Source organism: Notamacropus eugenii, chromosome 1 (assembly GCF_028372415.1).
Source record: "Notamacropus eugenii isolate mMacEug1 chromosome 1, mMacEug1.pri_v2, whole genome shotgun sequence".
Taxonomy (NCBI): Eukaryota; Metazoa; Chordata; class Mammalia; order Diprotodontia; family Macropodidae; genus Notamacropus; species Notamacropus eugenii.
The window spans coordinates 452,046,813-452,073,793 of record NC_092872.1 but is presented as its reverse complement, the minus strand read 5'-3'; the positions used below and the strand labels follow the sequence as shown (position 1 = coordinate 452,073,793).

At 36.6% G+C, this 26,981-nt stretch overlaps 2 pseudogenes; one reads left to right on the top strand and one right to left on the bottom strand.

Moving 5' to 3' along the window:
• Window positions 1-9,869: 9,869 nt before the first annotated feature.
• On the bottom strand, window positions 9,870-11,121 carry LOC140526753 (olfactory receptor 2D2-like; annotated as a pseudogene).
• Window positions 11,122-21,316: 10,195 nt separating this feature from the next.
• Window positions 21,317-21,754, top strand: LOC140518372 (vesicle transport through interaction with t-SNAREs homolog 1B pseudogene; annotated as a pseudogene).
• The last annotated feature ends 5,227 nt before the right edge of the window (window positions 21,755-26,981 follow it).

The window sequence follows — 26,981 nt, the reverse complement described above, 5'->3', positions numbered from 1 at the left end:
ATTGTGGAACATATAGTGATGAGGAAGCTCATTCCAATTTTCCAACAGCTGTAAATTTCCAAGAAGATTACTTTCCTTAGATAATTGCAGTTTAGCTCACTACAACCTCCATCCATTGGTTCTTATTCTGTCTTCTGACTGTTGAATTTACTGTAGGGTGAACAGGGCTTCATTCCAGGCACCAATAGGAAAGATATGTGCTTTATTTGTAATCATTGTGTCTGCTATCCTCTAGACTGTCACTTCAAGACTTCTGGCCCATTGGCCTTATCCCATGCTCTTCTTCTCCAACGACCTATCATGTCTCCCAGTTCTAGGAGAAGCTTAGGTCTGACTCTCTGAGGAATGCACCATCCACATTCCACCCATGGTCAGTCTGTTTGCTGCGGTTTCCCCTTTCTAGCTGAAGTTGCCACAATCACAGATGTAGTGAGTTACAACCCCACTCTGTGGTACCAAGGTCACAGTTCTATTCTCCCTTCCATGTGATAACAATTCAAATATTGGAAAATGTCCTCTGGAGAGCTCAGTGGCACAGTAGATAAAGTGTTGGGCCTGGAATTACGATAATTTCTCTTCCTGTGTTCAAATCTGTCCTGACACTTACTAGCTGTCTGACCCTGGACACGTCACTTAACCATGTTTGCCTCAGTTTCCTCATCTATAAAATGATCTGGAGAAGGAAATGGCAAATCACTTCATTATCTCTGCCAAGAAAACCACAAATGGGATCACAAAGAGTTGAACACAACAGGAACAACTAAACAACAATATCAACAATCATGCCCACTAAATCTTTCCAAATAAAAGATGTTCAGATCCTTCAAATAACTTTCATGTGATATGATGTCAAATTTTCTCACCATCCTACCAATCTTTCTTTGAACGCTCTATATCCTGGCAATGTCCAGTGCAGCCCAGTATTGGACACAAATTTACTTCATTTGGTCTACCCAAGGACTAGGTATTCTATCATATTCCTCACTCTGAGTACTATATTTCTATTAATGCAGCCTTGACACGATTCAGCTCACAGGAAAAGATGCATAACTATTTCTAAAATTCACTATCATCTGTGGTTGAGATTTCATTCCACAAAATCTAGATAAATCTAGGAGTGTTGGACAGGGCTACAATGAGGTATATATTACAGGCCTTCATTTATTCATAACAGGCAATAGAAGGGAAGTCAGATAATCAACTATTATATGACCAAGCCAGTAAAAATAGATATTTTCAGATAAGGTCTGAGTAGTACAATCTTTGTGCTAGATTCCAGGGAATTAATAGAGTATATTGGTGTCCCATCACTTGTTAAACTTGTTCCCAGAGGGCATTCGGAGATTAGTGTAGATTCTTCCTATGCTCTATTACAGAATTTTTTATCCATAAAATATGCCCAAACCATCTCTTTTTCTTCCTTGTAGTCTTTGTGGACACACTGGTAGTTATATACAAAGGCAAGTAAATGACTAGGTATGCAGCCTGAGGTATCTTTTGACATGGATGTATCACTTTTGCAAAGAACCTGTGAAATTCAGATTTCAGAGTTACAGGAAAAATCACAGCCACGGGTACAGGGTAGTTTTCAAATGAAATATCCTTTTCTCACTGTGCATCTTTAACTTGTTTAGGTACAAAATGATGTCTTCAGTATTGTGTGATCTTCCACCCCTTTTTGTTAGCTTGATAATGTTCCCAGATACCTTTTTGCAGATGAAAAGGCATCAGCAAATCGAGAACAACCTTTATTTCAATAAGCTCAAGTCAAATAATCTGATTCATGCATTCTTGTGAAAGAACAAAATTAACTGCTCTTTCATTATTCATTAACTACTCTGTCTGCAGCAGCACTAATGATGGGTGATCACACGATTAGATAGGCTACTGGACTAAGGGAACAGCTGCTCTTTTCCCATGTGACATTGTTCAAGCCCTTATGTGTGGCTTCAGTGAAGAAATGACCTTCCCTTCCCTCTAGGACACATGAGGGAAAGTCAAACCATCAACCTAATGATTATGGTTCCAGAGAAGACCAGAGGCAGAGTTGCCAGATTTCATTTCTCTATAGTAGTGATAATAACCACAACTGGTATTTATATAGTGATTTTAAGTTTTTCCCAGTGCTTTACACACTTTATTGCATGTGAGCCTCACAGGGACCTTGTGATGTCGGTAGTACAGATATTAATATCACCATCTCATAGATAAGAAAACTGAAGCACAAAAAGATTTAGTGACTTGCCAGTGCTCACATTTTGCTAGGAAATGTCAAAAATGGGACTTCAATCCATTAATCAATTACCATTTATTAAACATCTTTGTGCCTGATGTCTAGCAAAGTTCTGAGAATACCAATAATAAGAATGGAATAATTTCTTTTTTCAAGGAGTTCATATCATAGTTGGAAAAAGAACAAATATATACATACATACATATATATGAATATAAGCATATGCATGATAAATGTAAAGAAAATTAACATGAATACAAAGAAATTAGACAGAAGGTAGTTTGTGATGGAGGACACTGGCAATGCGCAAGAATCAAGAAAGGCTTCAGGTAGAGAGTGTTGGTTAAACTGTATGTGAAGGAAGAGAGACTCTGAGATGGAGAGGTAAAGAGTGTACATTCCAAGCTTGGGGATGGCTAGTGCAAAGGTATGAAGAATGAAGTACCATGCCATGTGTCAGTAACAGAAACAAGGATCATTTGACTGGGCCAGAGAGTTCAGAAAGGGGGGTAATGTACAATAAAGTTAGAAAAATGGTTTGAATCCTGGTATGTCTCCAAGGCAACATTCACAGCACTGGTGGTGACTAGGTACATGCCAGCATAGTTTTCAGTTGCAAAATATAAAAGATTCTCCATATAGAAAGCAGAAGAAAAACATTTATTTAAACACCAGAAAGCCAAATCCCAGAACCAGAAAGTGAAATCTGTCATGGTGACCAAGAAGTTAGTAAACATGAACACAGAAGAGACCAAAGCCATTCTCAAACATTACCTCCCTCAGCCAGAGCCTTCTCACTCTCACCTGCCATAATGTGTCAATTGACCTGTGTTCTATCCCCTCTGACCTGACCCCACTCACTCAATTCCTCCCAGTTCCACTCCACTCTTCTTGTTCTGCCTCTTCAGCAAGCTCCTCTCACCACATGTGACCCAGGCTTCCATGCAATTTAAGCAGATCATATGGGCTTATTAATTAATGAGAAAGGTCTTTCCATTTAAATTACTATTACACCTGGTTGTATTGGAATTTAAAAGCTAAACAAATTGCAAAGTTAAAAAACAAGTTGTCTCTGCTTTGGTCAAAGTAAACCTTGAAAATCAGGAGGCTACATCCAGCTAGATGCAGGCTCTGTTTTCCATGATGACTAGATACTGTGAATGATCATATAGTGTTCACACACCATGGTGTGGCACCTAGCAGCCAACAGAAAAACCCTCTAAGTTACACAATCAAGAAAAGAGATGGTTGTATCTTTAGTCAGCAGGGTGACTAGCATTATAAGAATAACAATCAGGCTGAAGCTGTCAGGAAGAATACATTCTTTGTTTTGAAATGATTTTCTTTCTGAATTACATGTAAAGACAATTTTTAACATTTGTTAAAAGAATATTTTGAATTCTAAATTGTCTCTCTCTCTCTTTCACCTCCTTCTCTAACATGGAACACAATTTGATATAGGTTGTATTTGTACAACCATATTAAACATTTTTATATTGTGTTGTGAAACTGACCAAAATTAAAAAGAGTGAGCATAGTATGCTTCAATCTGCATTCAGACCCCATCAGTTCTTTCTCTGTATGTGGACGGCATTTTCCATCCTGAGTTCTTTTGAAATTGTCTTGGATCATTGTGCTGCTGCGAGGAGCTAAGTTAATCATAGTTGATCACACAATGCTGTTGTTACTGTGTACAGTGTTCTCCTGGTTCTGCTCACTTCACTTTGCACCAGTTCATGTAAGTCTTTTCAGGTTTTTCTAAATTCACCTGCTCATCATTTTTTATAGTGCAATATTATTCCATTGCATTCATATACCACAAATTGCTCAGCTACTGCCCAATTGGTGAACACCCTGTCAATTTTTAATTCTTTACCGCCTCCTTTTTCCTTTTTTAAAAAAGTCCTTTTTCCTTTAAAAAAAATTCTTTGGGATACAGATCGAGTGTTGCTGTTGGATCAAAGAATTGCTTGATTGCTTTTTAGGCTTAGTTCTAAATTGCTATCCAGAATGCTTGGATTAGTTAACAACTTCACCAAGAGTGCATTAGGGTCCTAATTTTCCCATATTCTCTCCAACATTTAGCACTTTGGAAGGACATACTCTTGAGTAAAAAGTGCATAAGGTTGTATAGGGTAGAGTCAGTTGTGGTGCCCAGGATGGTAAGGAAGTTGCCCATAAATATTCCAAAATAAGTGGTAAGATACAACAGAAATAGAAGACTCTGTGGCTTGCAGGGCAGGCCGTAAAAGGCTACAAAGACAAACATAATCACTGTAGTTCAATTCCCCCAAATCATTCCCTTGGCCAAAGGTAGTGTGGTGTACAAATCCCAAAAGGCAACAGTATTCCTCTTCATCCCAATAAGATGGAGAAGTTACCAGCCACTGTCTAAATCTCCATTATCCCCTCCATTAAGAAGACTTCACATGAGCTTCCACCCCTCCACTGTCACCCTATTCCTTCCTCAGGTGTCTAGAGATCCAAATATCTGAAAATCTTGAAAGAAAATTATCTTTCAGTGGAAGAATATAAACTGAATGTTAGGCCTCTAATGCCTTTACAATCTGACTTCTGTCTCCTCTACAGAAGATTCATGGACATAGTTGCACCTCTGTTCTCTCCTTCTTCCTCTCCCTCTGTCTGTCTATAAGCAGTGTTGAGAAATGAGGAAACCCAGATTCAGGAAGAGGCTTGTGTGAAAGGTGTTTAGGTCAAGCAGGGAATCTTTTTTGCAAAACAAAATTCGGAAAGATAGAGATCCAAAAGCTTATTCATTATATCACTAACAACATGTACTGAGTACTCCCTATTTTCAGAGCCTTAGACTAAATGCTGTGAAGGGTATACAGGAAGGACAGGGTAGAATTTCTTCTACTGTAGAACTCTTTGATGAATGGAAAAAATAGTTTCTTCTCTCAGGAAGAAGATTCTCTCAATCTAAGATTCAGGCACACACAAAAAATAAGTGAATAATCCCAGGTGTCCTCATGGCAAGATGTACCATTGGATTCAGGAAGGAAACTGAGATACAGACAGAAGAAGAGTTTTTATTCATATCAGCCAACTTTATATTAGTCTCAACACCATGGAGACAATTAATTTGTCATGAGCAGCAGACTTTCATTTAATCAGCCAATTATTAAGAATTTATTAAGTACTCATTGTTTTCCAGGAACTTTTATTGATGCTACACAAAAACAATAACAAATCAATCCTTATTCTCACAATTTTCAAGTTTATACATTACCACAGGATATATATATGTAATATTATATATATAGTGTGTACAAAATATATGTATGTATACATATATTCATATATGTATCTATGTGTGTACATATGTATATGTGTGTATATGTGTGTGTATATATGTATGTATGTATGTATGCATGTATGTATGTATGTATGTATAGACCCAAACACTCAAATGGATCTATGATTTCATTAATACTCATCCGGTGTGCTTCTGGTCCATGCTCTTCCAGAAGTTTGCTACTAATAAATTGCCACATTTGAAACATACTGGGAGCCTTTTCCTACTCTTAGAACATTGCAAGAGTGTCAGAGGAGCACTCTGGCCATCTACCTCTCATCCCTCATTCTTTCCATTTTACCAGTCTGTCTTCTCCTTCTAGCCTACAATTCCCTGCTGACAACCTTTATTCCTATTCATCAAAATTTGTCATTTTTTAAGTGACAGCCATTCCATTACTTCCTGCATGATGCTTATCTGACATTCCAGGTTTCACCACCATATAGCAATAATGGGAAAATGTTTGGGTTGAAAAAGATGGATCTTTGCTGTTGTGAAAGCTTTGAAGTCAGCAAAAGTGCTTTCTGATTTCCCACAAGTAATACAGCACACTCTCTTTTTTAGTTCTGGAACTTGTTCATTGTCCATCTGTATCATCTGTACTGTGTGCCCCAGATATATATTCTGTTGAATCAGTCCTATAAGGGTTTAATTCAGATGAATGTTGAAATCTGGGGCATAGATATTGTTTATTCATTTGTCCTCTTCTTTGGAAATGGAAGGATCAGACTCCTTTGAGAGATTACAGATCTCTTTAAGAAGCCTAAGTAGTGTATCTGGACTTCATGTAATCAACACAATATTTTCTACAAACAGGAGCATCTGAAAGACCTCACAGTCTACAGAGATCCCTCTTTGATATATGGACCCTATGATACATGTCTTCAACCACATTTTATTTTCCTGCAACTCAAGAATAACATCCACATTAATAGTAAGTTTTTTCCCATGAGTTAAAATATAGTCAGTTTTCTTCTTTGTGGTGTTATTTAATGTGTGCCATTTTCAATAACTGTTGATTCTGTTTTTGAAGGAAGTGTTTGTGATTATCTACGAGCTTTTGGCCTTTTGGTTCTATTGCCAAACTGAATTTTTCCATATAATTATCCCTATTCTCACCCTTTCTAAACTTTGCATTTGAATCATTAAATATTAGAGTATATGATATTTTAAATTGTTTTTTAAATCAATTCCTTCATAGGATCTCTCTACCTTCATCTTCAGCAACCTATGTTGTGCAAACTACAATTATTTTCATAGAGGTCTTTTTACAAATACCTCTAGAAAGTTCTGCTCTGATGTTTCCTCCTGGTATGGAGGTGATCCTTGAATCTCCAGGTCTAAACCAACCGCAAAAAAGTTCTTGTAGGTTGCATCATGCTGGAAATATTTTGAATATAGGCCTGGTAAAATGCCAAGTGTGCTTTCTGAAGATCAGCCTAATTAATCACAGGCTAGCCACTTAGTGATTATTTTTAATTTTTTAGCTGGGGAAACCCATGAAACTATAAGTAAAAAGATTGTTTTCTATCCTTTATGGCCCCTTTTACTTCTGAAGCAATGTTGGAGAAGTGGTGAGAAAGAGGGCAGGGGGTGGCAAGGATAATACAATTTTTAGATTCTCAACAAAACTCAGTTCGATTATTGGTACTCTAAATGTGAAATCCTTGGTAAAAAAAAGGTGGATAATATCTACCTTGACATTCTTGCTATAATGAAGCCAGAAGAAATATGGAAGCTGCAGCTAAATGGCATAGTGGCTCACAGGTGCTTCTTGAAGAGGCTTTTAAAAATAGGAGTTGGCAGATTTTTCCTATGCACCAAAGGTACAATAAATATATTTTATGGGACCTTTATGTCATTATGTATATAGTATACGTGTTTGTCTACATATACCTATGTATGTATAAATATAAAAAATGAAAGAGAATGATGTGTGTGGGGAATGGCAGGTAGACCATTTTAGAGGAACTAAAGAGAATGTAAAGGATAATAATGTATAATAGGCCTTGGGAGGTAGAATGGAACCAGATTGTGAATGGTTTTAAATGTCAAATTGAGTATTCTTTATTTGACCCTCTACTCAAGAGGGAATCATGGGAATTTCTTGAAGAATGTGGTGACAGGGTCAGAACTCTGCGTTAGGAATGCCACTTTGGCACCTGTGTTGGGTATGGATTGGAGAGGGGAGAAACTGGAGACAGAAAGATCACTTAGGGGGCTATTGCAACAGAAGAGGTAAATAGCAATGAGAATCTGAACGAGGGATGTAAGCATGTGCTTGCAGAGAATGTGATAGATGACACAGATGTCTTGGAGGTTGCAGACAATTCTGAATTTGCAAACATGAATGTCTAGAAAAATGATGGTAGCACTGAAAGAGTTAGGAAAATTAAGAATATTGTGTTTGGGCCAAAATATGATGAGTTCTTCTTTAGACAGGTTGAATAGGAGATGCCTTTGAAACATCCAGGTAAAATGTTCACTAAACAGTTGCTAAAATAAGACTGGAACTTAGGAGACAGAGTCAAGTCTACATGTGTTGATTTAGGAGTCATTTACATAGAGATAATCACTGAATTTGCAGTATCCTATTGCACTTCTTTATAATTATTTGATTCTATATTATTCCCAGTACTATGGGGGAGTGGATATGTGGGAGTAGAGTGGCCTGCCTACCTTGCAGGCAAAACCCTGGAATGAAAGAGACTTCTATTAGCTTGTGTATCAAATCTGTTCCAGTGATCAACTTTTCTATTTTCAATCCATTCTGAAATACATTCTGTTAATAACTACTTTGTAGTGTAATTTTAGATTTGATCAAACTAGGCCCACTTTCTCTGAACTTATCCTTCCCCATGATAACTTTTTAGATTATTGTCCTTTTCTTTTCGCAAATGAGCTCTGTTATTTTCTTCTTGCTCTGAGATGTTAAAGTTTTTGTGTCATAGGCCTTTTTTCTAGCCTGTTAAATAGTTTAAACTCCTGAGAATAATGGTGCTAAATGAATAAAATAAAATGAATAGTTATAAATGAATTAAAAGCCTAATGATAATAAAGATGCATTTTTTTTCATTCCAAGTTCACTAAGGTGCTAAAATGTAGCCATTGTTGTAGCTGCTACGTCTACAATTTTATCTAATAACCGTGGTAAGGAAAGGTATTTTTGTTTTCAAACTAATGGTATGGGAAAGGTCTTTATCATTTCTCCATTATGTAATGCTGGTACCTAATGTTAGACAAATACTATAAACCATACTAAGGAAAGTTCCATTTAGTCCTCTGATTTCCAGTGTTTTTTCACAGAAATGTGTTCTAATTTGTCAAAAGTTCTTTCTATACTTATTGCTATAACCATATATTTATTACTTTTGCTATTAATAATGTCTATTTTGTTTATAGTTTTCCTAATACTGACATGACCTAGAATTTCTACTGTAAATTTAGATTCTGTTATCCTTTGAACCAATCTTCATATAACTTGTTTTAAGTCCTCTCATTTTCCTCATTTGCATAATCTGAATACAATCTACTTTAGGATTTTTCCTCTGAAAATGCTGCATTAAGTATAAAGCACAACTCTTCAGAGGTAGACTAATACACAATGGCACTAAAACCACAAACAACTTCAACTCTGTTTCTAATGATACTAGTTCTAGATCAGCTTTGTCAGGATGATCGTTTAGTAAATACAAACCATCTTCAGTGTCAAGAGATGTGGTATCCAAATTGCAGCTATTGACTATGTGACCTTGACCAACTCAGTAAACTTTTTCATGTTTTTGCGCAATTTTTGTGTAAAACAGTATATCTTACAATATTTGCCAGTCTTCGTTGGTAAAGGGAGTTTGTTAATTGGAGTGCACTATAATGATAAAATGACAGTTATATACATATATCTAAAATGATAGGTTAACTTCCTATGAGCCACTTAATTAAATTCCTAGTGGCTTGCTTGATTACATTTCTTTGTTGCCATGAATATTTTTGCCACAGATGACTCTGCTTTCCAAAGTCTAGTGGAGAACTTCTAAGGCCTTTGAAATCTCCACCTTGCTAATATTCTTCCCTTGGTTTTCTATATTAGCAAAACTACACCCCAACGATTTAGGCGTCACCTCAAACTTCACTCAGGAATTGAATCATTATAAGTATGTACTATAAATATAACACAGCCACACACCCACACACATGATAACATATATATTTAGAGAAGGAAACTAGGTGGTACAGTAGACAGAGCACTGAGCTTGAATCAAGAACAGTCATTTTAATGGATTCAAATCCTTCTTCAGACACTTACTAGCTGTTTGACTCCAACAATATGCATAAATGTACATATAGAAATATGAAATAAAAGGACAGCATTTTTATGTATTCATGCCTTATCAAAAGGAAATCATCTTTTTCTGCCAGAGGGCTAAATGATAAGTGTTGAAGGTAAGAGATGTGGCCAAATCCAGTTATGCCACAATGATCAGGATTACTTCCTGTTGACTGTATTCCTGAATGCTCTCGTTACATCCTTATTCCTCAGGCTATAGATGAGAGGGTTCAGCATAGGGTTTATGACACCATAGAACACAGCAACTCGCTTCATCTGCTCCCTGGAGGACTTGGGTGTCATATAAGAAATTATTAGTGTCCCATAAAAAAGAATGACCACAATGAGATGGGAGCCACAGGTGAAGAATGCCTTGAGTCTTCCCGAGGTTGTCTTCATCCTGATGACAGCCAGTATAATAGCACCATAGGACACCAGGATCAGGGCCACAGGTACAAGAAGAATCACTACACCCATGGAAAAAATGGCCATCTCTGCTTTATGAATGTCTCCAGATGCCAGCGTCAAGAGAATGGGGGCATCACAAAAGAAATGAGCAATCCTATTGTCTCCTTGGTAGGGGACGTATAGTGTGAATATAGTGTCGACTGAGGATGTTACAATACCACTGACCCAGCACCCCAATGCCAATTGACCACATATCTTCCCTGTCATGACGAGAGAGTAATGCATGGGGTCACAGATTGCCAAGTACCTGTCATAGGACATCACAGCTAGCAGCAAACACTGTGTAGCTCCAGATACAATGGAAAAAAAAATCTGAGCTGCACAGGCCATGAAGGAAATGATATTCCTTCTAGTCAACATGTGAACTATTGCTTGTGGAACTATGACAGTAGAGAGGCCAAGATCAGCGAGAGACAAGTTACAAAGGAAAAAGTACATGGGTGTATGTAGCTGTGAGTCAGTGAGAACTAGGTAGATGAGGAGTAAGCTCCCAAGCACAGTAGCCAGGTAGACCCCCAGGAACAATACAATGAGCAGCAGCAGAGTCTGAGGGTCATCAGAAAGTCCCAGAAGTAGAAATTCTGTCACCCTAGTGTGGTTGTTCTGGTTCATGTTAAATGTTCCTGCTTCATCTGAAAGGATCCAACATATATTTGATGTAGAGATGTAACCTCAGCATCGTAGAATCTTTGAGTTGAAAGGGACCTGAGATGTCATCTGGGTCAACTTTTTACTGAACTCTCTATATCTGCGGTGATAATATTTCCAAAGATCATTTTCACTGATGAGTAGTGAACCTTAACAGAGGAAAGCCATTATATTGCTTTACATCCAAAGTATTCAGAAATATTCTCTAAATAATAAGTCAATATAAGACACATATCATGAGATTGTAGAAAGGATGTGACTTAGGTAGTTTCTGAGTCTTAATGAAAGCCACAAGTCCATTGTCAGACAATGACAAAGTTCCAGGGAGGAGAGAAAACAGCAGGGAAAGATCCACTGGAACAGGAAGAATGAATAATCATGGTAGTATCTGCCTTTAGTTTCCTTTCCTATCATTTGTGTCCATGAAATTAATTAGTAATTGGTCGAAAAGTCTTGTTGCAATGTTGTAATACACTAATGCGAAAAAACTAATAGGATGTGATCTTCCACTTTTCTTCTCTTTCTATTTTAATACTAACATACCTTCCTATACTTTCTACTCTCCACCCACTCCCCCTTATGCCCCAACCCTCATAACAAATGTTGCAATCCTGTTAAACTGAAGTTGTCATTCTTCAGATAAGATACTCCACATTGCATTTCTGGGTATTTTTTATTGGCAGTTCCTAATGCCTGGAATGCTCTCCCTCTTCATTTCCATCTTCTGGCTTCTCTTTCTTTTCTCAATCCCAACTGAGATCCCATATTCTGCAAGAAGCTTCTTTTGAGCCCCTTAATTCCAATGTAAATCATCTGTCATTTATTTTCAATTTATCCTGTTTCTAGTTTGTATGAACATTGTTATATCCTCCCTTTAGAATATAGTATCCTTGAGATCAGGAACCATCTTTTGTCAGTCAATAATCATTTATAAAGTGCCTCCTGTGTGCCAGGCATTAGATTAAGTGCTGGGGATATCAAGAAAAGCAAAAAAAAAAAAAAACAAACAAACCAAAAAACAAAAAAACAAAACTCCTCCTACCTTCAAAGAGGTCACAATCTAATGTGAGAGACAACATGCAAACAGCTATAGACAAACGAGTTACATGTAAGACAAATATTGAATAATCAACACAAGGAAGGTTTTAGAATTAAGAAGATGTTAATGGCTTCCTATAGCACATGGGATTTTAACTTCAACTGAAAAAAAGCCTAGAAAACCAGGAGATGGACATGAAAAGGAAAAATATTCCATGCATCACATAGAGGCAGTGAAAATGCCCTGCCTAGAGAGATGGAATGACTTCTTTGGGGAACAAAAAAACAGGTTAGTGTTACAGGACTGAAGTGTATGTGTATGTCAGACTGGAAAGGTGGGGAAGCAATTAGCATATGAATGCTTTTGAATGTCAAACAGAGGGTTTTACATTTAATCCTAGGGATGACAGGCACCATGTGAGTTTATTGAGTAGGAGTGTCATATTGTTGGATCTTGCAGCTTGAGAAAGTACTGTTCCTGACACAAAATACTTGCATAATGAATTTTTTTTGGTTGAGAAATCAAGTCAAATATGACTTGCTGCCAGATGGTTTTTTTGACACACCTATGACTTTTCCCTTCTACCCTCCTACATTACTTTGTTTGACAATAATCATGTGAAATTGGGTACTATGATTTACTGTTTTAGAAACTTACTTGCACAATGAGTGAAAGATCCTCTAGGGAAGAGGCTGTTTTTCTCCACTTCATGTTTCCTCAGCTTCTAACATATTGTTCTGCTCAAAATACATGTATAATTTACGTCTGTTGAAGGATGAACCAGTGATCTATCCAGTGTCCTACCCTCAATTTAATGTCATCTGAATTGATATTTCTTAGACCATTACTTTTTCTAAAGGAACCTCTATGGAAGTATTTGGGGCAAAGGCCCTCAAGTTTGCAACTTTTTCAGTGATCAATAATAAACTAGGGGAATAGCTTAAGGAAATTCAAGGAGTAATGGTATATAATATATCACTTAAGAAGAATATTACTCAGGACCTGTGGCAACTCCATCAGTGCCTCTAGATACAGCAATATGACCACAGTTTGAGACTGCCTTGTTGCCTTTACCAATATTCCAGGGTTAGTTGAAAGAAAAAATGACCAGGCTAGATGAATATGAACTATGCAAGATCCTCTATGATTTGTTTTCAATAAATCTTGATAAATATGGTAGGCTTTGTTACTGGTAAATTGGAAAGTATTGCTCTGAATTGAGCTATTTACTTGATGGAGAAGGGTAAATGTGGAGCCAATGGTGGTTTCTACAAAACTATGCTATGACACATTGGTTAGTACACTCGATTGGAAAAGAGAGAATGTAGATTTCAATGACTCTTTGATATTTATTGTTTGTGTGATCTGGGTCAAATCAACATGTTTTTTACTCCTCACCTGCAAATGCAATAGAATGAAGTAGACGCTCTCTAAAGTCACTTCAAGATTTACATCTGTCATCTGATGATCCTTTCTTGGGTAGTTGATAAAGATGAATTACTTCAATAAATGTTTTTGCTTTTCCTTTATGGTAATTTTTAGAGTGCAACTGAAATTTTGAGGACTGTCTGAGGGAAAAACTCACTTATTTGTCTATGGATGTACTTCTCAATTCCCTCCATGGTTGTGATGATCAGTAAATATAATTTGAAGTGATGTATACATTCCCTTTTACTACATTTTGAAGAAGGGTTGGTATTCATATCCTTTTATATACGTGTATACCCTATTCAGTAATTATCTACTTCATGACATTCTCTATTTTCATTTTGTTCCTCATCTTTCTCTTCCCTCTTTCTGTCTTTTATCATTTACTCTTTCCTTCTCTCTTCTTCATTCCTCTCCTACCTGCTTCTCTTGCCCAAATTGAAAGGTCAGAAATACAAGCAAATTAGCAAACGCCATTCTGAATTAACTTTAAAAAAAGCTTTAAACTGAATTAACTTCAACATACATACTACAAATATGCAAATTAGAACAAAAAGCAATGGGACTTTTTTTTTTTGATAAAAGTACCTGTTTCATTTTTTTTCTCATTGTCTCTGAAATATCTACCATAGTGCGTGACACATAATATGACCTTCAATTAGTGCTGGTTGATTGCAGAGGAGAGTGATGGGTGCAGAGTATTGAGCTATAATTGAGATGAGTAGGAAGAAGTGGCCCCAGCACATGGGAAAGGAGCCTTACATGAGATCATGGATTGTTGAGACCATTATCTCCCTGCAAGTGATTTAATGAAATCAAGGAAATTGGAACGGAAACGTATTTTGAAATAAGTTTAGATAAAAAGAAAAATTGATGCATTATGATACAAAGTCCTGTGATTTCTTAAATAATGCCTTTGAAACTTCTTCAACAAAGGCTTCAGTTCCCATCCTCCTCTAATTCAATGCAAATTTCTTAACTTTTAGCACCTCAGGAAAACCAGAATCACTTGTTCAACTTTAGGATTCAGTTTCTTTTAATTATGATAATTGTAACTATGTTTTCTTCTATTTCTCATAGAAAATATACCATTTTATAACAGGATTTTGAGTCTAGGTATTAAATTCTAAATGCCAGTGATAACATGGTTTCTATTGAGTACTTAAGATCATTATCCAAATCCTTGACTTAGAAGTGAATTTCAATAATAACTTTTGATTATTATATGGTAATAATATTTAAAGAAAATACTGACCATTTGAACTGATGGTCATTCCAACTGAATTTGTCTACATTCCCTTCTCTGTGGTTCTTGCTTATCAAAACCAATCTTGTCTTCTTGTTGAAGAAAATGTTTGAGGATGTCTATATTTGTTAGTATCTGAAAGAAATAAGTGACTTATCTTCATAAATATTCTGATTTTTGGACTTACTCAGCTTTATAGTACCCCTGATTAATGCAAATAAAAGAGAATTGATTGTCCTGATTTCCTGCCACATTATAAAATCTTATCTTCTTGGCCAATAAATAAGATAGAAATTATTTGGGTAAAATGATTGGGAGTTGGCATGCTTGGATTCTGGTACAGATCCTACTTTAGATTTGCTCCTTTTGTATTTACATTTTCCCTGTTCCATTCTCCACTTCTTAACACTACCAACGTGAGATCTTCATTAAGTTCCAACGGTCCCAGAGGGCTAACTCCAGGAGAATGTACAACCTTGTTGTGTTACTCTGATGTGAAATGAAGGTATAAAAAAGAGCAAATTTATAAAATCATATAATCACATATATGGGAGTAAGCTGAGAGCTCATTTAATGTAATCTATATCTTGCTAGGAACTATTGTTCTCTCTCCAAAAACTTGTTTTTTGTTCTAAAATTTCCAGAAAAATAAATCTTAATATTATATATATATAAATCTTAATGTTATATATCTCTAAGTCCCACCTTGTCCTCTGAATATGCTTTACTTTATTCTCTTTCTTCCTAATAGTGGTTCCCCAGAAGTAAACAAAATAGAGGAATGCTAATCTGACCTCTCTTCTCGGGCAACTTTGCTTTTATGATTGACTTTCTTGGCTGGCATGTCCCATTATTTAGTAAAATTAAGATTTTAGTACACTTGAAAACATGTATTTTAAAAATGTGAGCTGTTATTTCCCCACATCTACTTTTGCACAGATTGGTTTGAGCTGGTCTAGGAATTTATATTTGTGCATATTACGTTTGTTCTTTTTACTTGTTTTGTTTGTAAGGATCATTATTGTATCTTGATTTTAATTCAATGCTTATCTATACAAGATTTTGATAATCATGTTATTCATTACTTAATCCAAATAAACGATTCCTAAAGACAAAGAAGTGACTTCTGTATGAGAAACCAATGGAACAACCAATTCCCTCCAGCTAGATCACACTTTTTTTCCTTGACATTTTTTAGTGACAAAAATGGTGAAAAGAAGTCCTTGAGTGAGGGTCTCAGAATTTCCCATAATGGGTTTGAGTTTTTCACAGAGACACAGTTGAAGATCCTGAGTAAAAACCATGAGGTTCAGAGGATATTAAAGATTGTCAGACTGAAAGGTAGATAGTTGAGGAGAATCAGAATTTCTCTGAAATAGTTGGTCCTAACATTTGAAAGCTTGCCAAAAGATAGTAATCAGCTAGGTGAAAGATGCTACTTTGGACTCTGGGATCTCTAGATAGTGACAGAAACCTGACTTCAGCAGATCAATATGAAATATCAAAATTTATGACAGAATTCTAAGGTGGAGATGTCAATTGTTCCTCAGAGGCAATATTATTCAAACATCTCATTTGCTAAATGAATTGCCAAAGGTAACAGAACTAGTAAATATTAGAGCTGGAATCTGAATCCAGTTTCACTAACCAGTTTTCTTCCTATTATGTCATGGACCACCTTGGACACTGAAATACCTATTGTCGGATACTGATAACATTCCGTGATCGTCTACAGATGGATTAAATGACGTTTAAATAAATACATCACTTCCTCCTCTATTATCTAGAATTACATTTTGTAGATTATTTGTTTAGTGTTTCTTCCTTAGATCATTACTAAGCCTGTGTGAGGTAGGACATTTTTTTTTCTGAGTCACCATGGTGGACTACTTCTTCTCTCTTTTGTTCTATAACTATGATTGGGAAAAGAGATGATTTTTAAAATCAAAACACTAATAATACTTAATATTTGTGTATTGTTTTAACGTTAACAAATCACTTTATATAGGTTTTATCACTTAATACAGCAATCTTGTGAGGTAGGTGCTACTACTACCTTTTTTAAAAAAAACACATATAAGGAATTTGAGTTCTAGTGTCACACAGAGAGTTAGTGTCTGAGGAAGGATTTGAACTTAAGTCTTTTTAACTTCTGGCCCAACACTATAGCCACTGCTCAACCCTTCCTAATTATGAATAATGTAATAGCATCTACATATTGTCAGCATCAATGAAAATTTCACTTCATGCAAGCTGTCACACAGGACTCACTTTAGTCCAGTTCTTGAGGACTTTGTGTTGGTGGTGGAAGACACAGGTCCATGTGGAAACTCATCTGCCTATTTCCATAGTTATGGGGAGAATATTAGCATGACATATTCAGTGGAAAGGTGTTCTCAATACAAAAAAAGTGTAGTCAAAGGAATTGGTTGTTCCATTGGTTTCTCATACAGAAGTCACTTCTTTGTCTTTAGGAATCGTTTATTTGGATTAACTAATACAATACAAAAGTGTAGTGCGTAATTCAAATCCCCTTGAAACAATGACTGTTACAATCTCCTTTCTTACTAATGTTCACTTTGCCCCTCTTCTGTCCTAAACCAAGCATTCTCACCTGGATGGCAGAAAAGAACAGGAAAATGTCTCATAGCCAGTGAAAAGACTTCAAATGCAGAGTATAAAACAGAGAGCTGAAAAGTACCCTGTGGGTAGGATAAGAAGCACGATAATCTTCTCCAGAATTCAAAGAATGCATCTCATATTCTTATAATAAGGACAGGAAGAGATAAAATGGGCAATGGGAAGGGGAGAAGAGTAGAAAACTGGCTCAAATCAGCCCCTTCATCAGAAAATATGCTTGGTGGTTCAGAGTACTTACCTTTTTAGTAAAGACTGATTATTTGAGAATAGTCTCAGTTTAATCGACTTTGCTTCAGTCTCTGGTCTGGTCTCTGGAGCATCTAATGTACTCTGGAGGATTCTTCTTAATCAGGGTAGACCTGGTGCTTTACGTTTCTGTTCAGGTTGGTATTCTGGTATTATCAAGGGGGAAATTATACTGCAGATGTCTCAATGCTACATGCCAAGCTTTAAACTCAGGATTTTGTCTTTCTCTTCTTACCCCTATTTTTATGATTTCATAAGTAGGTGCATAGAAGGATGAATAAATAACTAGATATGTGGCCCACTAGTTTTTTGCTATCATACCAGCTATTCTCTCCTTGGCTTAAAACATTATGTATTTTTTTATCCTAGCTTTCATGGCTTGTTTTCCTAAGGAAAATATAATTTGAAAAGCCCACAAACTATGCTCATCAGTTTAATTCTATGATCTTGATGTTTGGTGATACTTGGATATTTGAAGTGAGGAATTTGAAAGAGAGAATCTCAGAGTTGGTTCTCCAGACGCAATCTAGGCCAGCCTAAATGATCAAGTGTTTCTATAACATCCTTGACAACAGACATTTTGATCCTGCTTGATCATTCCATGTGGTCTTGCCTCCTCTGGAAGTAGCTTATTCTATTTTTGTACAATTATTAATTAAATTTTTTTCTTATAACTTTGAAATTGACCTCTTTATAACCTTTACCCATTGTCCTAGTCTGGTCTTCTGTCAGAGCTGCAACTATTATGGGTCTAATATATCTTCATACCAGATCACCAATATATAGAGAGGACGTGCTTCATCAATGAGGTCATGTCTGTCCTCACACTTGAACTTACAGTCTTCATGGGCCTTCCTCACAACACAGCTATGACTGGATGACTGTCCCATTATTACATTTCTATGGATTTTTGCTTCCACTTATTATAGGAACTTAGGTCACACTCTCTGGTGGATAGGCTATCACATTCCTCATCCAACTTCACCATTGGCCTTACTATCCTCTGTACTATTTCAGTCTCCCCTTTCCAGCTGAATTTTCCCTGAGAAGAAACATTTTTAGTTATTTTTAGTTACTACTCTTCTGTCAGGCACTAAGCAGAGCATTTCTAATCTCTTTTTAATATGGTGATCATTCAAACATGAAAATTAGTAAATTTTCTCTAGGATAAATATTCTCATATGGCATGATAATTTACTCCTGATCCATGAAAATATGTCTTCATTGTTCAGGTCATTTCATGGTTGACTATCTGCCTTTCACTGAATTCACTCCTCCTGGCTGGTTGTTATGTTGGATGATGGTTTTTAATTCATTCTGCTGTCTGCATTTTATGGAAGAGTTCATCCCATTCACACTCACAGTTATGATTACTATCTGTATCTTTCCTTCCATCCCCTTTCCCTTTGTTTATGCTTTTAGTTCTCCCATCCCCTCCACAATAGTTTTCATTTTTCCACTGCCTCCCTCAGTCTTTCCTCTCTTCTTTCAGGCAATCTCCCTTTTAATACCCTTTTCCCTTACTACTTCTTTCATCCCTTCAACCTCCACTGCCTTTTATTTCCCCCTTCCCCTCCTCCTGCCTATAGAGCTAGTTGTATTTCTATACTTAACTGAGTTTGTTGTTCACTTCTTGAATCCAATCAGGTGAGAGTACCACTCAAACAATACTCATCTCCATCCTCTCTTTCCCTCTACTGCAACTTATTTTTGTGTCTCTTCCTGTGATGGAATTTACCTTTTTAAGACTCCTCCTTTTCACCTCTCCCATTTTTAATCATGACATCATTTACTTTGTACCACTACCTCTATCTATGTATATCCCTTTTATATATCATAATAAATATACAATTCTCAAGATTAATAAGTATCATCTTCCCTTGTAGGGATTTAAACAGTTTGTCCATACTGACTAATGAGATTTTTCCCCTGTGTACCTTTTGATGCCTCTCTTGAGATTTGCCTTTGAAGATAGAATTTTCTATTGAGTAAAATGACTGGGAGTTGAAATGTTTGGGTTCTGATTCTGACTCTACTTTAGATTTGCTCTTTTTTTGTTCCTATTTTCTCTTTTCTCTTCCTCATTCTTCAACTCTAGAAACCTGAGAGTGATTGTGTTCAAAGTGGCAAAGAGCCCATAAAGGTAAGTCCTGAAGAAGGTAAACCTCCATCTCATCATAGTTCTCTGCTGTGAACTGAGAGTGCAAAGGAGAGTAAATTCATTAAACCATGCAATCACATAGATGGAAGCCAGTCCAGAGGTCATCTAATGCAACCTATTTCTTGCTAAGGATTCTCTTCTCCTTCCACTAAATTCCTAATGAGTTCTTTTTAAAAAAAGTTTCATTTTCCACTGAAATATTTCCTGAAACATTATGTTACCTTTATATCCTCAAGTGCCACCACTGTTTTCTGACTACATTTCAGTTTATCCTTGTTCTTTCTAACATGTGATATCCAGAAGTATACAGAAATATCCAGAAGAGTGTAAGTCTGATCTTTCTTGATTTGGAAACTTTGCTTTTACAATTTCTTTGAATTTATTGTCTGCTATGTCCTATTATTTAGTAAAAATCAAGATTTAAGAACATTCAAAGCCGTATATGTTAAAAATATGAACTTTTGCCTCCCCATATTTACTTTCACCACAATTGGTTTGAGCTGAAGTACGGGGATTTATACTTGCATTTGTTACATTTCATATTTATACTTGTCCCTTTATTTTATTCTTTCAAGATAATTTTGGATCTCAATATTCCACTTAATACTTAGCTATCCAATATTTTGATAATTACTATATACATGCCTTTAACCAAATCATTGATTTCTTAAGACAAAGATGTGACTTTTGTATGAGAACAAATTATGTAGCCAAGTCCCTCCAGATGGACCTCATTTTCTCCTCTACATTTTTATGGACAAAGCGAAGCCTGTGGAGTAGATGTCTTAGGATTTGCCATAATGGGTTTTAGTTTTTTGATAGAAACACAGTTGAAAATTCTGAGCAAAAACTGTGATGTCTAGAGGATGCTGAAGTTTAAGGGACTGAGGGTCAGATAGTGGAGGAGAATCTGAATTTCCCTGAGGATTTCCTTCTATAGATCAGTATGAGATAAAGTAATTCGTGGTAGGTGTCTAGAATGGAGAGTTTAGTTGGTTCTCAGAGACAATCCTATCAAATCTTTTATTTTCCAAAATAGGAAACTGAGTCCCAGAGAAGTTAAAATATTTGACCCGGATTAGATATGGGATTTGCTTCCAGGTTCGTTGACTCCAGAGCTGGTTCTCTTTCTACTATATAATGGAACACAAATCACCATAAGATTGGATACAGAAAACACCCTATGATCCTCTATTACTAGGTTAGCCAAAGTTTAAATAAATGCACCACTACTTCATTTAAAATCTGGTTATCTTTTCAGTGTTTCTTTCATAGATCATCCCCATACCTGTGTGAGATAGGGCATTTTTTCCTAAGGGAGGATATGGGGCTAATTTTTGCTCCCTTGACATATAGCTATGAATGTTTAATGAGATGATTTTCCTACCCCAGCCCAGTTTTTATTACAATAATGATAATTTTAGGGAAGCACCTTGCCTTCTGCTGGGGCAAAGGTCGAACTAGCGGGGGCCAATGGAGTCGAGATATCCACGTTGATCCCGATACTGAGCTAGAAGCGGGCCCCTTGACCCGGGACGTTGGCCCTGCCAGTGCCGGGGAAGCTCCCCCTATGCCATGGCGGTTGGGCTGTCTTCGAAGCCTTTAGAGAAGTTGCACAAGATCTTCCGCGGGCTCTGCAATGACCTGGGAGGAGTACCCGACAGGCTCCGAGGAACCGGGGCGACCAAAGAGAAAAAGAAGTTAATCAGAGATTTTGATGAGAAGCAACAGAAAGTAAATAAAACGTTGGCAGAGATGGAAGAGGAGTTACACTATGCCCCGGTCTTTTCGTAACCCCATGATGGCCAAACTTCGAAGCTACCGCAGAGACCTTGTCAAGCTCCAGAGGGAGGTGAGGAACACTCCACTGGCAGTGCCACCTAGGGGCCAAGGAGACAGTAGATATGGGGTATATGCCTTAGAGAACGAGCACATGAATCGGTTGCATCTCAAAGGGTTGATACACCAAGGTAACAAATGCTGTGTTTATTCTTTAAAGTTGTAGAGTATTCTAATATATTAACTCAGGAGAACTAAATAAAGCCAGTTGCTGAATACAGCAACATTGGTCACCCAAAATGAGGAGGAATTTTTTTTCAACAATTAATTGGGAGAAAAATGCTCTCATGAGGGCAGTATTGACATGGCCAATTTTAATATCCCTTTAGGTGCCTCTGTAGAACTCTGGAATGCCCATTGTGGAAAAACCATGTAGAAAAAATAATGACTCCCTGAATTCGAACACATTTACATTCTTCATCTGGTGAAATGGGGGTGGGGAGATGGTTATAACCATCGTTCTGGCCTGCTCTTTTCTAACTGAACCTCTAGGCCATCACATCTACAGCCATCGCAGCTGTGGCCTTCACTTCTTCCGCTGAAGTAGCCAAGAGAGGATTGACTTCAATTAGATCCAGGGCTGACAGCAAACCTGAAGGAGCAGAGCCACAAAAACTATATGATACAATCCCCCTACCAAAGAGATCAAGTCAGTAGGACTGGGAAAGAAAGGTAGCCAGCCTTGAACTACTTATTTCAGGAGTGGAACTATGTCTTAATGGTTTAGCTGCTATGTTTTATGTTCCTTTATTGGAATATAGCTTTTGCTCTAGAAAGTAAAAGTGGAATTGGAAAAAAAACCAAAAACAAACAAAAAAACAATACTGATAATGTTAATGTTTATATAGGGATGTAAGGTTAACAATAATTTCATATAAGTTTCTCTTTTAATACTTACAATAATCTGGTAAGGTAGATGCTTTTATTATTTATTTTTACACAGAAAGAAGCTGAGGCTGATAGAAACTAAATGACATGTCTAGTGTCACGCAGCTAGTAAGTGTCTGAGGCAGAATTTGAACTCATCTTTTCAATTCCCAGAATTTGAACTCATCTTTTCAATTCCCAGAATCTGAACTCATCTTTTCAATTCAGTTCTAGCCACTACTCATATGTGGATAATATACATACTATCTGTATCAAAGAAAATTTCATTTCATTGAAGCTGTCACTCATGATTCATTCTAAACCAATTTCTAAGGAGTTTGTGCTGGTGAAGAGAAATATAGCTCTCATATGGAAACCCATCTTCCTGTTTCCATTGTCAAGGGGGGAACATTGTCATATCAGATTTGATGGACAGGTATTCTTAAAACAAAAAGTAGAAAATCAGAAAGGGGCTTAGTTCAAATCCCTTTGAAACATTTCCCTTCTTCTCTAAGCCTGTCTGTAAGTCCTTTCTCTGTGCTGAATCTAACATTCTCACTCGTATGGCAGAAAAGAACAGGAAAATATCTCATAGCCAGTAAATAGACTTCAAATGTAGAATATAGGACAGTGAAGATGAGAAGTAGCTCGGGGTAGGATAGAAACCACAACTATCTTGTCCAGCAATCAGAGAGCACATTTGAAGTTCTTCTAAAAGGGACAGGAAAAGGGAAGGAAGATAGGTAAAGGGAAGAGGAAAAGAGTGGAAAATTGACTTAAATTAGCTCTTACTATCAGAAAATATCCTTGGTATTTCAAAGTACTTTCCTTTCTAAAAGGGCTAGTTCTTTGAGACTAGTCCCAGTTTAATGGGATATGGTGTGAGCTGGTCTCTGAAACCTCTAATATGCTCTGGAGGATTCCTCTCCATTAGGGTTCAGGATAGTATTCAGGTGTTATCAAGGGTGCCTCTGTACTGTAGGTGACTCAAAATTACATCCTTAACTCTGAAATCTTGATTTTCTCTTTCCTTCTCCATATTCTTTGTAAGCTCATAGGTGGGGGCATAGAAGGATGACTTAACTAGGTATGTGGACTACTTGATATTTGCCATGGTGACAGATATATTTTCATCTGTTTATGAGAATATATACATTTTTGAACCTTGATTTCATGGTTTGTATTCTTAAGAAAAAACAGAATTTGCAATGCCTATAAATTATATTCATCAGTGAAATTTTATGATTTGGTATTTGATGAAACTTTGATATTTCAAATTTGAAGCTAGAATGAGAGGTTCTCAAAGTTGCTACCTCGAGGGTTATCTAGGCCAGCCCAAATGACTAAGAATTTCAATAAATTCTTGAAAATAGGTCATCTTGGCTCTGCTTGATCACCTCAAGTGATCTCACCACCTCTGAAGTAGCTCATTCACTTTTTCATAACTATTAATCTTTCAAAGAGTTTTTTCTTATAGGGTTGAAATTTGCCTTTCTGTAAGTTTTATCCATTTTCATAGTCTGGTCTTCTGCTAGAGTTGTGACTAGCATGAGGTGAATGTGTCTTTGTAGCAGGGCACCAGTAAAGAAAGAAGACATGCTTCATTGTTGAGGTGATGGCTGTCCTCATATCTATTTTTAGTATCCTTCACTGGCTCCTCTCACAGCATAGCAACCTTAGGTTGGCCAGTTCAGTATTATATTCCTATGCTTCTTTGGAATTTTATATCCATCTTTTGCCATCTCTACCATGTTCAACGTGCTTGAAAATAAATTTTACTTGACCTGTAAAATAAAAATCACCCTTTGGGGAATTGGGCATCACATTCTTGAGTAAATCACACCATCGACCACTGTTCTCCATGCTGTTACCATTTGCAGATAATTTTTTTTTACAGGAATGCATATTTCTAGTTATACCTCCATTCTTTGACACAAGGTGGAGGAATTCTGATGTCTTTTCAACACAGCAACCATTCTAATACATGAAGACAATTATCAGCGCTATTAATTTTGCCTGGATCAGCATTCTTAAATGACTCAATTATCTTCATGTGACATGATAATTTATTCCTGATTTATAAAGATATGTCTTTGCTAGCCAGGCCATTTCATGGTGGATTTTCTGCCTCCTTCAATTGACTCCTCTTCATTATTGAAAGCCTATATTTCCATATCTTAGTTTTTCTATCTTGTCTTCTCTATTGTACCTTCCTTTGCATTCTCCTTTCTGATTTTTTCCTAAAGGAGTAAGTTTTACTTAGTCCCATTCCAATAATTGTTCTTAGAATTTTGATACCTTCAGAGGCTCCTCATCATCCCTCTACCCCTCCTTTCATTAATTAAATTGTCAATCTGCTGCCTAAATGATAGTACATAGAATTTGGTCTGCTTAGGAAATCTCTCAAGTTCCTCACCTTGGGAAATACATTTTTCTTAATGAAATCTCCAAGATTGAGCTAAAAGAATAAGACTCTCCACATCCCCTGTTCCACCTGTGGACCAGGAACCAGATTCCAGGGTCATCTGGTGCTGGGAAAACATTTGTGAAGATCTCAATAAGGTCCAAAGGGAAATGAAAGAGCTAAACAGAATCCTCCTACATGTGAAATCAGTGGTTTGAGAGGCCTTAATTATGGTGACAGGTGGAAGCTCACATTACTCATGTCTTCCTGTATGCGGTTATGTCAAAAATCATCTTCTCCTTTACTAGGGCTCATGCAGGAAACTCAAACTACTAACACAACTACTGTGGATCCAGAGAAAACCCAAACTGTAGTCAAATTCTTGGCTTTATTTCATTTAAAAATTTTTTTAATATCTTAATGTCATTAACTCGTATTTCTGTCATGTCCCATAATTGGGTAAGCCATCCTTTGTAATAAAAATGACCCAAAAAGTACTTTGCAAAGTAGCTTATTCATCTATTGCATCTGAGAATATATATAATATTCTGCAACCATAGTTTATCACCACTGCATGAAAGGAACGTAGGTGTTTTCTTCCCATCTTCTTTGGAACCAAATTTGTTCATTCTTTTCTTTCCATCTTCATTTTTATTGTCATTGGATATGTAGTCTTGCTAGTTCTGCATACTTCATTCTGTAGCAGTTCATGCAATTATTCTCCCACTTCATCGAACTATTTATAGTTACTGTTTCATACCAAGAAATCATATTCTTTTAGATTCATAGACCACAATTTGTTGAGCCATTTTCCTAATGATATATATATGATATACATATATATAAATAAAATATTTTATATATGTTTAAGCTTTAAAGGGTACAGAGTGCTGGACCTGAAGTCTGGAAGGCTCATCTTCCTGAGTTCAAATCTGACCTCAGATACTTACTAGCTTTGTGACCCTTGGAAGGTCACTTAACCCTATTTTCTTTAGTTTCCTCATCATGTAAAATGAACAGCAGAAGGAAATAGCAAATTATTTAAGTATCTTTGTCAAGAAAACCCCAAATGGGGTCATGAAGAGCCAGACATGACTGAAATAACTGAACAATAACAAACTTGTATCAAGTACTTTGCGAAGTGCTAGGGTTGCAAATAAACAATGAAGACATGATCTGTTTTCAAAGATTAGACATTCTAATCAGAAAGAAAAACAACAGAGGGAAATGTCAAGGAAAGGGCATTTGGAAATATATAGGGATGGTGAATAAAGTGATAAGTAGATTGACACACCTTTCTGGGAGTGATAATAAATTTGATTTGATTATGGTTTAAGAGTTAGAAAGCAAGGGTAGGATGAAAGGAAAGAGGGCATAGATAAGGAAGCAATGCAGCTGGTGAGAAGATGGAGAAGTGAAATGAAGTGTTGGTAGGACTGAGCCTTGATACAGTGGAAAACAGAGGCAGTCACAACTTTGCTACCACACAAAGTGCTGCTATGAATATTTCAGTCTAAGTGGTAGTAGTATTCTTTGACACTCTTAGGCTATATGGTGAGATATCTAGGCCTTTTAGCAACTAATGGGGCTTTTAGTCACTGTATTAGAAGATCTTACCTCACATCCCTTCACTTTGGAAATTTTCATCATTGGTCGTGGCTCTTTGGATACTAGCTAAACAATGTCCTGTAGTCAAATCAATATGGTCATTGTTTCTGGAAATGGGCATGATTTTGGATTATTATAGGATTTTGCTCACCATTCCTGCTATTCCTGTGCAAAAAGTTCCTAGTCTGGTCTCTACTTCCCTTACATCTTTTCTTGGGTTTTTTGAATGTAAGCTTCTAGAGAGCAATGAATGTCTACTTTGGTATTTGTATGTAATACAGTGTCTGGCACAAGGGTGGTAAATAAATGATTTTAATTCATTCATTTATTTATTAATAATTTCAAATTCTTCACCTAGACTTTAGGACCAAACCATAGCTCCACCCAGTTTGTATTGACATTCTTGTTTAACTCTAATCCTTTCCACATTGACTATTTCCATATTCTTTGATAATTTTTTTGCGTGAAGTAAAATATGAGATTTGGCTTGACTTACTTTGATTATTGTTCTATT